General features: G+C 40.6%; 1 long non-coding RNA gene across 1 annotated transcript; it reads left to right on the plus strand.

Annotated features, from left to right (window-relative positions):
* Window positions 1-6,475: 6,475 nt before the first annotated feature.
* Window positions 6,476-6,972, plus strand: LOC139354729 (uncharacterized). The gene is made up of 3 exons (XR_011605590.1): window positions 6,476-6,625; window positions 6,692-6,771; window positions 6,826-6,972. It is a non-coding gene; the product is annotated as an uncharacterized lncRNA (long non-coding RNA).
* The last annotated feature ends 9,733 nt before the right edge of the window (window positions 6,973-16,705 follow it).

The raw sequence follows: 16,705 nt of genomic DNA on the forward strand, positions 1-16,705 counted from the left end.
TGTGACGCCCACAATTTTCATGCTAGATAACAAATTTTAACTGACATGTGTTGGTCTAGTCAATACCTATCGATTGATCCAAAAAAAAAATGAAACGTCCACTCTAACGCCCATAACGCTTAAATCTGTCTACCGCCGGTAGGTGGAGCATTTCAATCTCTCTTTGCTGCTTGCATATTTCCATTTCTCTTTGCTCCCTTTAGCTGAGTAACGGGTATCTGATAGATGAGGTACTCGACTATAGCGTTCTTCCTTGTTTTTATTTTACAATTCCAAGGACTAAGAAAAATGTTTGGTTGGATAACGGGGTGAAAGAAAAGATAGTTGGAAAATATATTTTGAAGCTTGACCTTTGGCACATAACTTCTTTAAAAAGTAATACCGAATAGAGTTATAGTTGGTTTATACGAAAATTCCAAGTCGTTTAGAAGCAGATAAAGTGGGTTTGCATAAGTGCTGATGAATCTTGATCAAAGTTGCTGGGGATGGCTGGCGGATTCTCAAAAAGTTGAAAGATCAACTGATCGTCGGTTGTAAACGATTTAAAGAAATACATTTTTTGTTTAAAAACTCGGGTGTTAAACCTTTATTCTTAATACACAATTAATACAAGACACTTTTAAAACTTGTGAACCGATCGCGGTCTGGGACAAAATAGAACTGCCTTCTTAATTCTAAAAATTTATCCAACGAACCTCGGCCATAAGCTTTTCTTTTTTAAGCTTTAATTTATGTTTAAAATAAAAGCTTATGCTGAAACTGTCACATTTCGTTGTGAAATAAAATTATGCTGACCGATGCAATTTGATTGAAAATCGGAACGCAATATGATCTGAACTTAGAACGCAATACTGTAGGCTTCGAACAAAAGAGTTTGGGCTTCGAACGGAAGCTTGTGTTTGTGCTTGTGCGGCCCTTGAAGTTAATGGAAAAGGCAAAGGCAGAATCTTAAGCAAAGGCAATGTCGCTGAATTCAAAAATTTGTTTATAAATTCCATAAGTGGAACCGTTTCACGGGTTTTAAAATGGATCGTCCCGATTTAATATGAAATTAATTTTATTGATCTCTTAATTCTGTTAAACAATTTTCTTGGTTAATAGATTTTTCTGGTTCAGGCCGTTGTTTTTTGGTTACAAATAATATAGCATTTTTGTATTTTATAACAAGGAAGAACGCTATAGTCGAGTACCTCGACTATCAGATACCCGTTACTCAAAGGGAAATGGAGATATGCAAGCAGCAAAGCGAGATTAAAATGCGCCACCTACCGTCGCTGAAACGGTCGTTCGCTGGTCACATGACTCCCCATTGGAGGTTTTAGTATACACGTTGGATGTTTTGATTTACGGCACAGCTCACATCTAGCAATGTATTCGCGGACCAGCCATTACTTCCAGACGGAGTTCCGATGGAACAAATATGTCGTCATCTTCCTCTAAAGACCGTGACAGGGCGTCGGGCTCTACATTATAACACCCTTTGCGATGGTACATGTCAAATACGAATCCTTGTAGTTTAATAGCCCATCTGGCTAATCTTCCACTAAAGTCTGACTGGCTCACTAACTAGCGGAGGCTGGCTTGATCGGTTACAATCTTTAAAGAGTGTCCTTCTATGTACATTAGGAACTTTTTCACAATTCGACAGCCATGCATTGAAGTTCCGTTACCGTGTAGTTCCTTTGCGATTTAGTCAATTTTTTGATATGTACGCAATAGGTCTTTTAATGCCAGCTTCGTAGCATTGCAATAACACCGCACCCACTCCATAAAAGGATGCGTCTCATTGCACGATGAAGGATTTTTCTTAATCTGGGTGTACTAACAAAGGTCCGGAGCAGATCCGAGGTTTTTTTTTCAAAAGCTGACTGAGCGCAATCATTCCAACAGAATGGTTTCTGGCTTAGAAGCTCCGTCAAGGGAAAAATTACCGTAAAAACCTTCGAAGCTGGCTATTCGCTGGAAATTCGGTCACTGCTCGAACTTTTTAGGGGTTTATTTGCAAGGTTCCTCCTCCAATTATATACCCAAGATATTCAACCTTGGCTTTTCGTTACATTTATTGTTAGGCCCGCTTTTCGTAACTGACTAGCGATCTCAGCCAAATGAGTCAAGTGCTCCTCGAAATTTGAGGACAACATTAACATGTCATCTAAGTATACTTGAACATGGGTCTTTAGCTTGAATGTAATAACGACACCCATAGGGCGACACAACGTTTGTGGGGCGTTGGTAAGCCAAAACGGCATCAATTTAAACTGATACAAGGGGCGGTTTGGCACCGTGAAGGCAGTCTTAGCCCGTGATTCCGGGTCTAAAGCGATTTGCCGAAATGCATCTTTTAGATCAATTTTTGAAATGCAATGCACAGGTGGTAGCCGACTTATTAATCCATCTAAGATGGGCATTGGATATGCGTGTTTCACTGTAACTGAATTAAACTTTCGTGCATCGAGACAAAATCTTACTTTGCCGGGCTTAACAATTAAGGTCACTGGAGAAGACCATGGGGACGTAGGGTCAATTTTATCGCATAGTTATTTTTCCCTAGCCGGAGATAAGGGATAAAAACCTCTGTTTTATGGGCTTTGCATTTGACGCATCGATGGAGTGCTCCACTAACAGTGTTTTCCCTAGACCGTCTTTTTCAAATGAATGAAACAAATTAATTACGGACTGCAACCTCAATATGTCTGCCGAACTAAAAACTAATCTCTCGAGTTTTTCTAAGTGGTCAAATTGAAGTTCGTTTATGTTACCCTCCGTATATCGATTTTCTTATGAATGAGTGCTGACATAATACATTTCTTTAAATATATTTTTTGTCCCTATAATAAGATCGAATACGATCCGATGACCGTGTTTTAAATTTATCAGCCTCTGCGTGAGCGTCTCGAATGTGTGAGCCCAGGTTTAAATTTGCTAAAGATTCACTTATTTGATGGGCAATCGTTGCCACCAAGCTCGCCCTATGGGTTTCTAAAGATCTAGCTATTGTTTGTTGAGCTCGCTCTTCGGATAAGCTCGAGACTTATTGATGTATTTGGGGCTGATCTAGGGAGATTATAAGTGTTTTTTAAATTCTGTGAACTATTCCTGGTTGGTGGTCGAGTTCTGGGTACGGTACCTAATCTTGACATACCAGCATTTGGCACTTGCACAATCTGAACCTTTGCTTCTATGGGTAGTGGAACAGACTCTTGATTTAATACTGCTGCCCGAGTAAAATCCTGTTGGCACAATGGACATATCTCATTAGTTTCTAACCAAGTTAATAGACACGATTTATGATACTGGTGTCTGCATGGTGTTTTTATAAGTTCGGCATCATTTTTAGCCTCATTACAAAAAGTACAGAAAAATTGTTCATTGGCAGATAACAATGAAAAGAAGTTTTCAGCACTACGCCTAACAGCCATATTTTGAGAATTGCTTTTATTATTGTAATTTGTTTTGTTACTATAATTTTTTTTCTTTTTTTTTATTTATCTGTTTGTTGTTTCCTTTCAAGAAATTTGTAACCTTAAATAGTCGGAGAAATTTTCTCTGATTTGATGATAATAAGATCATTTTTATTATTTTTTTTTTTTTTTGGTAGGGGTTGTTCTTAAGTAATATCACTATCATCAATTAATACCTGCATGCCTCGTGTTCCGTTACTGATTTAAATAGAAATAGCTTTTGAATTCAACTTCGTGTAAAAGAGGAACATGCCCAAAAAATTTAAAGCATGAACGCTTCTCAATTTTACAACAATTTCATAAAGATTTCAAAATTAAATTACGTGGTGTAGTCTTCGTCTTTTTGAGAGAGTCAAATTTCTACGAAAACCAACTTTAAATTTGTGTAAAAATACCGTTTCACATAGTCTATTTTCTGGTTGCTTTATTATACCCGTTACTCGTAAATTAAAATGGTATACTAGATTCGTCGGAAAGTATGTAACAGGCAGAAGGAAGTGTTTCCGACCCCATAAAGTATATATATGCTTGGTCAGGATCAGTAGCCGAGTCGAGTAGCCATATCCGTCTGTCCGGACGGATGAACGCTGAGATCTCGGAAAGTATAAGAGCTAGGCTATTGCGATTTGGCATGCAGATTCCTGAGCTTCTAACGCAGCCTCTAACGCCAACAAACCACCCAAGCCTGTGACGCCCACAATTTTCATGCTAGATAACAAATTTTAACTGACATGTGTTGGTCTAGTCAATACCTATCGATTGATCCAAAAAAAAAATGAAACGTCCACTCTAACGCCCATAACGCTTAAATCTGTCTACCGCCGGTAGGTGGAGCATTTCAATCTCTCTTTGCTGCTTGCATATTTCCATTTCTCTTTGCTCCCTTTAGCTGAGTAACGGGTATCTGATAGATGAGGTACTCGACTATAGCGTTCTTCCTTGTTTTTATTTTACAATTCCAAGGACTAAGAAAAATGTTTGGTTGGATAACGGGGTGAAAGAAAAGATAGTTGGAAAATATATTTTGAAGCTTGACCTTTGGCACATAACTTCTTTAAAAAGTAATACCGAATAGAGTTATAGTTGGTTTATACGAAAATTCCAAGTCGTTTAGAAGCAGATAAAGTGGGTTTGCATAAGTGCTGATGAATCTTGATCAAAGTTGCTGGGGATGGCTGGCGGATTCTCAAAAAGTTGAAAGATCAACTGATCGTCGGTTGTAAACGATTTAAAGAAATACATTTTTTGTTTAAAAACTCGGGTGTTAAACCTTTATTCTTAATACACAATTAATACAAGACACTTTTAAAACTTGTGAACCGATCGCGGTCTGGGACAAAATAGAACTGCCTTCTTAATTCTAAAAATTTATCCAACGAACCTCGGCCATAAGCTTTTCTTTTTTAAGCTTTAATTTATGTTTAAAATAAAAGCTTATGCTGAAACTGTCACATTTCGTTGTGAAATAAAATTATGCTGACCGATGCAATTTGATTGAAAATCGGAACGCAATATGATCTGAACTTAGAACGCAATACTGTAGGCTTCGAACAAAAGAGTTTGGGCTTCGAACGGAAGCTTGTGTTTGTGCTTGTGCGGCCCTTGAAGTTAATGGAAAAGGCAAAGGCAGAATCTTAAGCAAAGGCAATGTCGCTGAATTCAAAAATTTGTTTATAAATTCCATAAGTGGAACCGTTTCACGGGTTTTAAAATGGATCGTCCCGATTCAATATGAAATTAATTTTATTGATCTCTTAATTCTGTTAAACAATTTTCTTGGTTAATAGATTTTTCTGGTTCAGGCCGTTGTTTTTTGGTTACAAATAATATAGCATTTTTGTATTTTATAACAAGGAAGAACGCTATAGTCGAGTACCTCGACTATCAGATACCCGTTACTCAAAGGGAAATGGAGATATGCAAGCAGCAAAGCGAGATTAAAATGCGCCACCTACCGGCGGTAGACAGATTTAAGCGTTATGGGCGTTGCAGTGGGCGTGGCAAATTTATTTTTGGATCAATCGATAGGTATTGACGACACCAATACATTTCAGTTAAAATTTTTTATCTAGCATGAAAAATGTGGGCGTCACAGGTTTTCGCGGTTTGTGGGCGTTTAAGTGGGCGTGGCAAACTTTTTTTAGGTCAATCGATAGGTATTGATGAGAACAATACATTTCAGTTAAAATTTTCTATCTAGCATCAAAACTGTAGGAGTTACAGTTTTGAGCGGTTTGTGGGCGTTAGAGTGGGCGTGGCAGTCTACTGAAACAAACTTGCGCTGCGTAAGAAGATCAGGAATCTGTACGCCAAATCTCAATAGCCTAGCTCTCATAGTTTCCGAGATCTCAGCGTTCATCCGGACAGACAGACGGACAGACGGTCAGACGGACAGACGGACAGACGGCTCAAGGCAAAAAGTTTTTTTTGTTTTTTTTTGTGCCTAAAACGCTGTGCCGCTGTTGACGTCAGCAGAGCAGTCGGCGCAGCGTAGAAGACTGCCCACGAAAACGATCGTGCAACAAAGAGAGGCAGACATTCGGATATTTCCCTCTCTTTCTTGTCTTATGAACAGCCTGCACTCCGCGCTCGCAGAGACAAATTTCGGCTGGTCCGTTATTTTTTTTTGCGTCTCTCCGTTATGTTCGGCTAGCGACTAATATTTCGGCGGAAAAATTTTCGTGGAGCAGCGACATGTGAATGCCCTAATATTTTAGGAGCATTATTGTGTATCGAAAAAAACAACTAATATTGTTTTATAAAAGTAAACTATTTGATTATAGTAAAATTTAGTAAATTGAATTTACTTATAATGTTATATTTACTTATACATTCTTATTACAATATAATTTTTTAGTTAAGTTATAGAAATTTAGTCCTTTAAAATTGATTTAAGTATTTAAAACATTTAAGTATTAACATTTAAAAAAAAATCGTATTGTATTTTTTACTCAAGAAGTAAAAACTATATAGTCGGATATATTTCACTTTAGAAAGGGTATAGGTGCAGTGGCACGCGCCAACAGTGAAGAGAAAGCAAAAGAAATCTAGTAAAGGGGTGAGAAGACTTGGTGCATTCTGTTTGAGTGATTGAAAGGGAAGCATCCATTTTAATGGTGCGTAGCAGAGTTACTTTAATCGTTTAGTTAATATAATAAAGCCAGGTAAGTGCTACATTAAGTTTAAGATGTTGTGCATTGATCTTAGTTTAAAGTACGTAAATTTTGAAGGTATTCAATGGGTTCCGTTAGCCGAAAGTGGATGACGAAATGTTTTGTGCCAATAAAAATTCTGCAACAAGCTATAAAAGGTAAATATACAATTAAACAAATAAAACGCATTTTTTAAACATATGTTTTTTCAGGAGCGTTGGCCAAGGATTCAGAGGACCCGGACAAAGGTTTAAGAACGGCAATGTCTAACGTTAAAAATAAGCTTACGAAGCAAAAAAACAGAAACAATAATTGTACAATTTTTGAAAATTTAAATAGTACCTTATAATTAAAATGAATTAAAATGAAATGAATTAAATTCTATATTTTTTTAATTGAAAACTCAAGGAAAAATTCTGATTTTCACAAGTGATTCACTTGGGACGTGTCCCTTGCAAGTGATTTCACAAGTGAAAACTCAAGGAAAAATTCTGATTTTCCCAAGTGATTCACTTGGGACGAGTCGCCGGCACGTGACAGGCCATACGAAAAATGAGTATAAGGAACAAGTGAAATCCCGTAGGACTTCGAAAAATTTTCATTTGAATTTTCACTTGTGAAAATGCGGACATCCCATACAATTTTCTATATGGAGCGTCACTTGTTCTTCACTTGTGCACGAGGACATGTCCCAGGTGATTCCCAAGGTGATTCACAAGTGAAACTTTTTTTTTTGAACTGAAGGGTATCGATTGATCCAAAAATAAATTTGCCACGCCCACTCTAACGCCCATAACGCTTAAATCTGTCTACCGCCGGTAGGTGGCGCATTTTAATTTCGCTTTGCTGCTTGCATATCTCCATTTCCCTTTGAGTAACGGGTATCTGATAGTCGAGGTACTCGACTATAGCGTTCTTCCTTGTTTACAATTAATTCATTGATTATACCCGTTACTCGTAGAGTAAAAGGGTATACTAGATTCGTCGGAAAGTATGTAACAGGCAGAAGGAAGCGTTTCCGACCCCATAAAGTATATATATTCTTGATCAGGATCACTAGCCGAGTCGATCTAGCCATGTCCGTCTGTCCGTCTGTCTGTCCGGATGAACGCTGAGATCTCGGAAACTATGAGAGCTAGGCTATTGAGATTTGGCGTACAGATTCCTGAGCTTCTTACGCAGCGCAAGTTTGTTTCAGTAGACTGCTACGCCCACTCTAACGCCCACAATCCGCCCAAAACTGTAACACCTACAGTTTTGATGCTAGATAGAAAATTTTAACTGAAATGTATTGTTCTCATCAATACCTATCGATTGACCTAAAAAAAAGTTTGCCACGCCCACTTAAACGCCCACAAACCGCGAAAACCTGTGACGCCCACAATTTGCTTGCTAGATAAAAAAATTTAACTGAAATGTATTGGTGTCGTCAATACCTATCGATTGATCCAAAAATAAATTTGCCACGCCCACTCTAACGCCCATAACGCTTAAATCTGTCTACCGCCGGTAGGTGGCGCATTTTAATCTCGCTTTGCTGCTTGCATATCTCCATTTCCCTTTGAGTAACGGGTATCTGATAGTCGAGGTACTCGACTATAGCGTTCTTCCTTGTTTTATTCTGAATTTTAATAAAATCATCATGATCCGGAGTTCCAGCTAACCATTTCCACACAGTGCCTATCTCATTCATCCCCCTTTTAGATCTGGTTGATATTAATTGTGATAAAATTAATTTGATTACTTCTATGTCATATTTAATATCCCATTGTGACCTTTTATTAGTATCCCTTTTTATATTATCTGATTCCAATTTTATTATTTCTTAATAAAAACTTAAGTTAGTTACGTGGAATATTTCTGCGTATGAATCGTACGTCAATACGTCTTTATTGTCCTTGAATAAAAGATACTCGTGACTTGTATAGTCAATTATTTCTGACTTTGTTAAAGCCTAGTACTCAGATCGACGAAAACCGCGAGCTAACCATAGGAGTGAGCGAGAGGCAAATACGCGGCTAACGCTTTTCGTCTGGTCTGTTTTTCAGCGCGCTACTCAGATGAGCTAAGGAAATACCAGAAAAAATACCAGATTTTGCGAGTGAATTTTCGATGAACGCCGTTAGCCGCGGCACAAAGAATAGGAAATTTAATCTTTGGCGGTGTTCGTGCAAGTGCGATGTGGAAACCAAAAATTAAAAATGGAAGGAAAACCCCAAAATCGAATCCAGAAGGTCAGAGCAGATGAAATAGGACGCCAAATCTAAGCTTATGCCCTTTATTGCGGGATTTCACCGACAGGAAGCAATTCCACAAAAGGGGCAAATTCGCAGAATAGTTAAAGTGCTGGAGAAGATCCACAAGAGAATCCCAGTGGCAAGAAACATGCCGAGTGGGACTTCGATCTCTACATGGACATCCTGCCGGGCGCGTCCTCGCAAAGAAAGTAAGATCTGGCCAAAAGAATTTGATCGCGTTGTACTAATAGAAGTATCTTTTTAGCAGAACCACCAGTAATACAATCTCCGACGACCTCTCCATTAGGACTCCGGACACCACCACCACCAGCTACTTGGCAGCTTAAGCGGAGCTGGAGGACCCGCTGGCTTCTATAGGGAGTTGGAGTTGGAGAAGCCATAGTCAGCCACTGCCAGGATGCTGGGCGACTTCCTGCAGCATGAGCGGATCAACCCCGTTCCCAATCCGGCTCCCACTTCCTCAAGGTCCAATATGCCCATTGAGACTCGGAGCTGGACTGCGGTGGAGCGGGAAAGATGGCGAAGCATCCGTGGGACGAAAAGTTAGCTTTAAACTACTAATTTACATAAATAAAAACATTCGTTGAACATTCCATTTATTATACCCGTTACTCGTAGAGTAAAAGGGTATACTAGATTCGTCGGAAAGTATGTAACAGGCAGAAGGAAGCGTTTCCGACCCCATAAAGTATATATATTCTTGATCAGGATCACTAGCCGAGTCGATCTAGCCATGTCCGTCTGTCCGTCTGTCCGTCCGTCCGTCTGTCCGTCTGTCCGTATGAACGCTGAGATCTCGGAAACTATGAGAGTTACAATACTGGGATTAGGCACGCAGATTCCTGAGATTCCTGCGCAGCGCAAGTTTGTTTCAGTAGAGTGCCACGCCCACTCTAACGCCCACAAACCGCCCAAAACTGTGGCTCCTACAGTTTTGATGCTAGAATAAAAATTTTAACTGAAAGGTAATGTTCTCAGCAATACCTATCGATTGACACAAAAACAAGTTTGCCACGCCCACTTTAACGCCCACAAACCGCGAAAACCTGTGACGCCCACAATTTTCATGCTAGATAAAAAATTTTAACTGAAATGTATTGGTCTCGTCAATACCTATCGATTGATCACGCCCACTCTAACGCCCATAACTCTTAAATCTGTATACCGCCGGTAGGTAGCGCATTTTAATCTCGCTTTGCTGCTTGCATATCTCCATTTAGCTGAGTAACGGGTATCTGATAGTCGAGGTACTCGACTATAGCGTTCTTCCTTGTTTTTATTTTAATTTCTTTGTGTACCAGCAGACTCCTCCTTTTTAAATTTAAATTTCAAACCCAACTGCTTGACAGTAAGACCATGCTACATGCATTGCGGGTGAACTTTGAAAACTTCGGTCACACTACAAAGAATAAGATTTTTCGACTAGTGAAACTCTTAGCCGATCTGAGTACTAGGCTTAATAAAATAAGGTGTAGTATGAGCACCTGATAAAACATTTTCTGGAAAAGTTAAAAAAAAATAACATATAAATATTTATGATCTTATATTCTATTTCTATTGTTGATTATTATTTTGTTAGGTAAATTTTCTTTCTTCTTTTCATTTCTTTTCTTTTCTTTTTCTTCTTGTTTTTTAAATCTGGTTGTAAGTTTGTGTGTCTTTTCATAAACTACTTGTCCTACACAGAAAAAAAAAATTGATATGATATGATGGTCAAATTAATTAAATCCAGTAACAATTCGGCCTTGATACGGCACATATCAATTTGATATGTTCGAAATGGAAAAAACGATATTTCGGTAATATCATTTTTACATTAAGCGGTATAAATTTTTTGAAATATTGTTGTTGTAAATTTGATATTGTTGTAGATTTGATATTAATTAAATTAAAAAATAATATACCAAATTTTTTTATTATTTATTTTATTTTATTTTGAAATACGTTTTCTTACCTACTTACAGTTGGTACAAAACAGTATTTACAGTATTTCGTATTATTATTTTTTATTGATTATTGATTCTTATTTTAGATATTTACATTGGTTCATTTTTTTTTACTTATGTATACATATTTACTAAAATTTCTTAATTGTGATTAACTTATAATTATAGGTTTTATACAATCTTATAAGATTCCAGTTCGGCATCCACCATATAAGCTTGAAAGTGCTAAAATATGAAACCTTAATTAATTGTGAAATAACAGAAAATTTGTGAAAGACTTTCAAGAATAAGCAACATTTTATGAAAAGCAATAAAAATCGCATGCATCTGTCTATACATACATATGTACATATGTACATAAGAAGCGACTTTGCAGGACGGCGTAGAAAAAATAATTAACAGGCATGTACAAGTTAACTAAGTAGCTAACCGGACGCAGGCGATGACCGAATGTCCGAAGCCCAGCTGCGGCCAAAACCGCTGACGCGGCATTTGGCCGGATGCTCGTGCATAGCCGGCAAACACAGCATATTTGCGTGGCCGCTATGAGTTTCAATTTTGTCAACTTTAAGTTTAGTTCGCTTCAAGCTCTATAAGAATAAAGAACACAAGTTCAATAGCATTGCAAAACTCCGGCAACCGCCGTTAAATATCTCTTATTATTTTGCACTGACTGAGTCTCTAGGCCAGCAGGCGAAGGGGGCAGTTACCTCCCAACGTAAGTCATCCTAATCAGCAATTGTGAAGGTGCAGCCATCCGGCTCTGACTCCAGAGAGGGATCCCCGATCTCTACACACGAGAACCAGGTCAAGGCTCCCTCCTCCCCCGCACTACCGAGCGGGCTTCGGCAGGTGCGACCAGCAGCAACTATATTCCTCCCGCGTTCACGGGAGGCCATTACAAGCAGCAGCCTCCAGCGGCTCATATTCACGCGTGAGTGCAACGCATCCCCCCGCACCTACGGGAGGCAACTGGCCGCCACTCAGCTATAACGGGCGCTCCCAGAAGCGACCGCTTCCTCCGCGCCTACAAGCGAGCTCATCGAAGAAGACCACCCTTGACAATAAAGAAGAGGACCACCCTTGGCCACACACATATCGCGTATTGTTTCTCCCGCACATACGTGTGGGCTCATCGAAGAAGTCCACCCTTGACAGTGCGGCCATTGAGGACCACCTCAGGCCGCGCCCATCAACCAGATTAATTTACATACATCTAAACATAAATTTAAGCACATTTTAAAATATGTTTTTGTTTAAATGCAATCATGTTTATTGTTAGATGTACAAATTATTTAATTATCCGTGCCGGCTGGCGGCTCCTCCGCGGCAGGGGTAGAGCCGGTAGGTGATATATCCGTAGGGGGGTGGCAGTAGAGTACTGCCCGCTGATTGATTGTTGGCGGCCACCAAGATTGGCAGCCACAGCGGAGTCGGGTGGTAGCTTCGACTCCCTTGCTTCTTCCGAAGTATACGGTGGGAGATACTTATCTCCGATGTCACGGCCCTTAAGGCACGATAACCAAACTCGATAATCAAAATAATATAACGGCTAAGGCCGGAGTTTTATGAACGAGCTGGAGCTCTTTATTTCAAATCCAAATTAAAACTAAACTTAAGATTGAACAAAAACTCATGCATAGCCGGATGCCCGTGGCAGACCGCTGACCTTGCACATTTTGCAATAAGAGGGAGCCACGGCTCGGAATGGTACAATGTGCTGGCTCCGCTCTAGGGCCAATAAGTCGGACCCGATTTAGGGTGGACCATGCATGAGGGAGAAATGTAATAATAATATTGATAATAATAAAAAGTGATTAATACTAGAGAATGGTAAACATGATAAATGATTAACATTAATAAGGTAAGTAAGAACTGGCCTGCTCAGCCTAAGCTGGGGGTTGGTTGTTAACTACTCCCCCCTTAAATTGGACGCCGTCCTCGGTGACAGCCAGTTCGTCGATGGACTTTTGTAGCTGGGCTGCCTCTCGTTTGCGCCTGCAGTGTTGTTGGAGCAGGACCAAGCCGCATAGCATGAGGCTGACGGCAACTCCTGCGGCGAACCAAATCCTCGGGGAACCTCCATCCGACACGTCATCCCGTAGCTCCTGCAGTAAACGCAGGTTATGCTCGTTCATCCGCTGTAGCAATGGTAGACTCAGTATGTGATCGTGTCCCGTGATGTTAATTAAGGGGGAGGCCGCAATACCCGGGCTCATATTCACTGAGTGGTTGAGGTTCAAATATACGGAGTCGTTGATCACCGCCTTTCTCTCAAAAGTAATGAGGTGGGTCCCTATTATGGTCGTTGTGGGACCGTCATCGATGGTAATCCTCGTCAGTTTCTCATTAATGATAATTACTCCGTCGTCCACAATTGTAAGGGGTTCCAGATTGCTGGGCCGCGTCCGGCATGTAGCCGCCCCGCCTGCATGTAACTGCTTGGCACAGGTGTCTTGGGGCGCTTTTTTGCAAAAAGTGGCCAAATTGGTAGAAGTGCAACCTGAGACTGCTAGGATTCCGTCATCACATTCAGCCACGATGTTGTTTTCTATTTGTAGCATAGTATGGTAATGTGCAACAGGGAAGAGCAGGACCTTTTTACAAATACGCTTAACTCTAGGATACTGGACTATAACGTGGACAAGAACATTATTTTGAAGAATTTTAATCTTAGATACATCCATAAGGCTAACTATAGGGACCTCTGTTAGCTGTTCGTCGAAAATGTTCTTTAGGTCATTGTGATTAAAAATGGTAGGATTGATGATATTATTTTTAGCAAGAGTGATGGTGATCATGCAATTCTATTCCTGGCAAGGAGTGTTTCATACAAATGGCCTGAGTCGACAAGCCCGTCCCTCTTCTCCCTGAGTATCTTGTTTACTGTGCCTGTGAGTAGGTTGATGTGCTTCTGTGACTCTGTGTTAATTACAACCTGTCTGTTATTAGCCTCGATAAGCGACGCTTGATTGGTGTTGATTCTACTTAAATCTTCCGCGTCGGGTGTACCCGCTACGACCTTAAGGACTGAGCCCAAAAAATCAAGGCTCCTGGCCATTCTATGGTGTATCTTTAGTTCCTCCAATAGGTTTTGAGCATGCTCAATGTCCACTTCCAGCAGCTTCCTCATATGGGACTGTGGGAACAGTTCTAGCATTTTGATTGTGGAGTCGATAATGATGGCAAACTCGGACAGATTTGTCGAGTGCCTGACCAGGCCGTACTGTTCCCATATTAAGACATTGCCATCTAGCACCGGGATGTATTTAGCGTGCGAGAAATCAGTGATTCTCGCGCTCGCGGTGGACAGCAGTATGATGCATATAATGGAGAGCCTGTGGGAATTTAGCAAAGATTGGGTTTTAATATAAGGGCGAATGTGGCGAGTGGAGTGCCTACCTAATGTTGTCCTTATGGACCACCCTCCCCTTAATGAGAACAGATGTTCCCAGATCTGCTTCTACACGCTCTTCTGAATAAAGCGGTGTCAATTTATTCCCTAATCTTTTGTTGTTGCGAAGGTGTACTCTTTCGCCGACTTCGAAGACTCTGTTTTGCCTAGAAGGATTAACCCTATCTAGGTTGGATTGTTGTGCTTTGTCAATCTTGGCTTTAATTGCCAGCTTCATCTCATCGCTGCTTGCGTGGATGACCTCTATCGGCCTAGACTCTGTGACCGAATGTAGCGACCTGTTGTATTCTATAGTAGACCTCAATATTAGTTCCACAGTGTCCTCGATTTTTTAATCAATTTTGAGGCATCTGGCAATTTCCGCCAGGGTACTGTGAAATCTCTCAACTTGGCCATTGGAGCTACTGTGTAGCGGTGGCGCATTGACAACGTCGATGCTGTATTGGTTTTTCAGCAATGACGTGATTGTCTCTGAGTTAAAGGAGGCCTCATTGTCGCAGTATATAGTTTTGGTGTTAGAGTAAAAATTTACTAACTGAAGAATAGGTGCTCGTACATCTATTATTGCCCTGGAAATCAAGGGCTGTACGATAGCGAATTTGGAGAATTTATCAATGCAAGTTAAGAAAATTTTTTTGTCGGCCGAAAAAATGTCGATATGCAACATTTCCCCAACGTATGATGGGATGGGCGTAGTTCCCAATTCCTGTTTCTTGGGATGGCGGTCGTATTTGGCTTTATTGCAGACCTTGCAATTTGCGACTACTTCGCTAGCTAATTTTGACATGTTCGGGAAGTAATAATCCCGGAGAATTTGTTTTGCGTTCTCCTGGGCAGCCCTATGGGCGCGATTGTGCTCGGTGTTAGTGATTTCCAACTGTTCATTAGCGTTGGTTATGTCACTGACAAAGGTTTTACAATGCCAGAACTTTGTCGCAGGAAATTCCTGCCTCAAGGCATGTTGGATGCGAGCTAGGGTAGGTAAATCGCAGTGAATCGCGTTCACAACGTTGGCGTTGATGATCTCTTTAACGGATTCAACAAGCAAGTCCTTGTTATTAAAATTGATGATATGACGAGTTCTGTTTCCAAAGACTATGAAATCTCGCCGAAGCGGATGGTCCGCTTCTTCCAAAATAATTTGGTTTCTAAAGCAGTTAAGAGGTTTATCTGTGGTATCTATGGTGTACGAGAGTGAAAGCTCACTATGCACCGTAGCCGCGTCAGACTGGTCTTCAGCCTCTAAGTTATTCAGGGGTTGCCTTGATAATGCGTCAGCTACCAGGTTTTGTTTTCCGGGTGTGTAAAATACCTTCCCGTTGTTCTCATCAATGAATGCTTTCCATCGCTTGATTTTAGCGTTGGTATTTTTGTCGGATACCGCATACGTGAGAGGCTGGTGGTCTGTGAAGATCCGTACCTCATTGTTACCGTACAGGTAATTCTGGAGTTTGCCTATTGCCCAGACTATCGCCAATAATTCTCTTTCGTTTGTGGCGTAGTTCAGCTCGCAGTCTTTTAGCGTGCGTGAAATCATAGTAATAGGTCTTTTATTCTGGGACAGTACCGCGCCTATTCCACTCGCTGAGGCGTCAGTGGTTAAGTTAAACGGTGATTTGAAATCAAGGTATGTCAATATGACATCTTCGGATGCCAAAATGTTACGAAGGTGGTCGAATGCATTTCGCTGGGTTTCATTAAACCTGACAGCTACTTTTTTCGACATATTCTTGCTGACCGTCCCGTTTTCCCCTTTGAGGATGGCGGTCAGGGGTCTAGCTATAGATGCAAAGTTTTTTACAAAGCTTCTGTAATAGCTCGCCAGGCCTAGGAAGGACCTGAGGCTAAACAGATTTTTTGGTTCTGGGAACTCTTTTATTGCCCTAACCTTTTCTGGGTCTGTTTTTGTCCCTCCTCTGGTAACAATGAACCCTAGGAATTCAACGCTCTCTTTAAAGAACTTTGTTTTTTCTCGTGCCACCCTCATGTTGGCATCGAGTAGGCGCTTAAGCACCGTGTCGATATGCTTGACATGTTCCGTTTCATTTTCGGAAAAGATGATAACATCGTCAACGTAGACGTAGCATATTTTGCCGATTTCTTCCCGCAGCACATCGTCGATGGCTCTTTGGAAAATACTCCCTGCGTTTTTTAGGCCGAAGGGTAGTCGGCAGAATTCGTACTTCCCACCATTAACTGAGAACGAGGTTTTCTCTCTGTCCTTTTCAGCCAGGTATATTTGGTGGTACCCTGACTTCAGGTCTAGGGTAGTAAAAAATTTGGCTTTTCCCAAGTTCGCTAGAATCATGGGTATGCTCGGCATGGGATAGCGATCGGCGACTGTTCGCTCGTTCAGCTTCCTGAAATCGATTACTTATCGCTTCTTTCTACTGCCATTATCATCAGTCCCTTTTTTATCAACTACCCAGGCAGGGCTGTTGTATGGGGATCTGGACGGCCTGATTATGCCGTT

This window comes from Drosophila suzukii, unplaced genomic scaffold (assembly GCF_043229965.1).
Source record: "Drosophila suzukii unplaced genomic scaffold, CBGP_Dsuzu_IsoJpt1.0 scf_17, whole genome shotgun sequence".
NCBI lineage: Eukaryota > Metazoa > Arthropoda > Insecta > Diptera > Drosophilidae > Drosophila > Drosophila suzukii.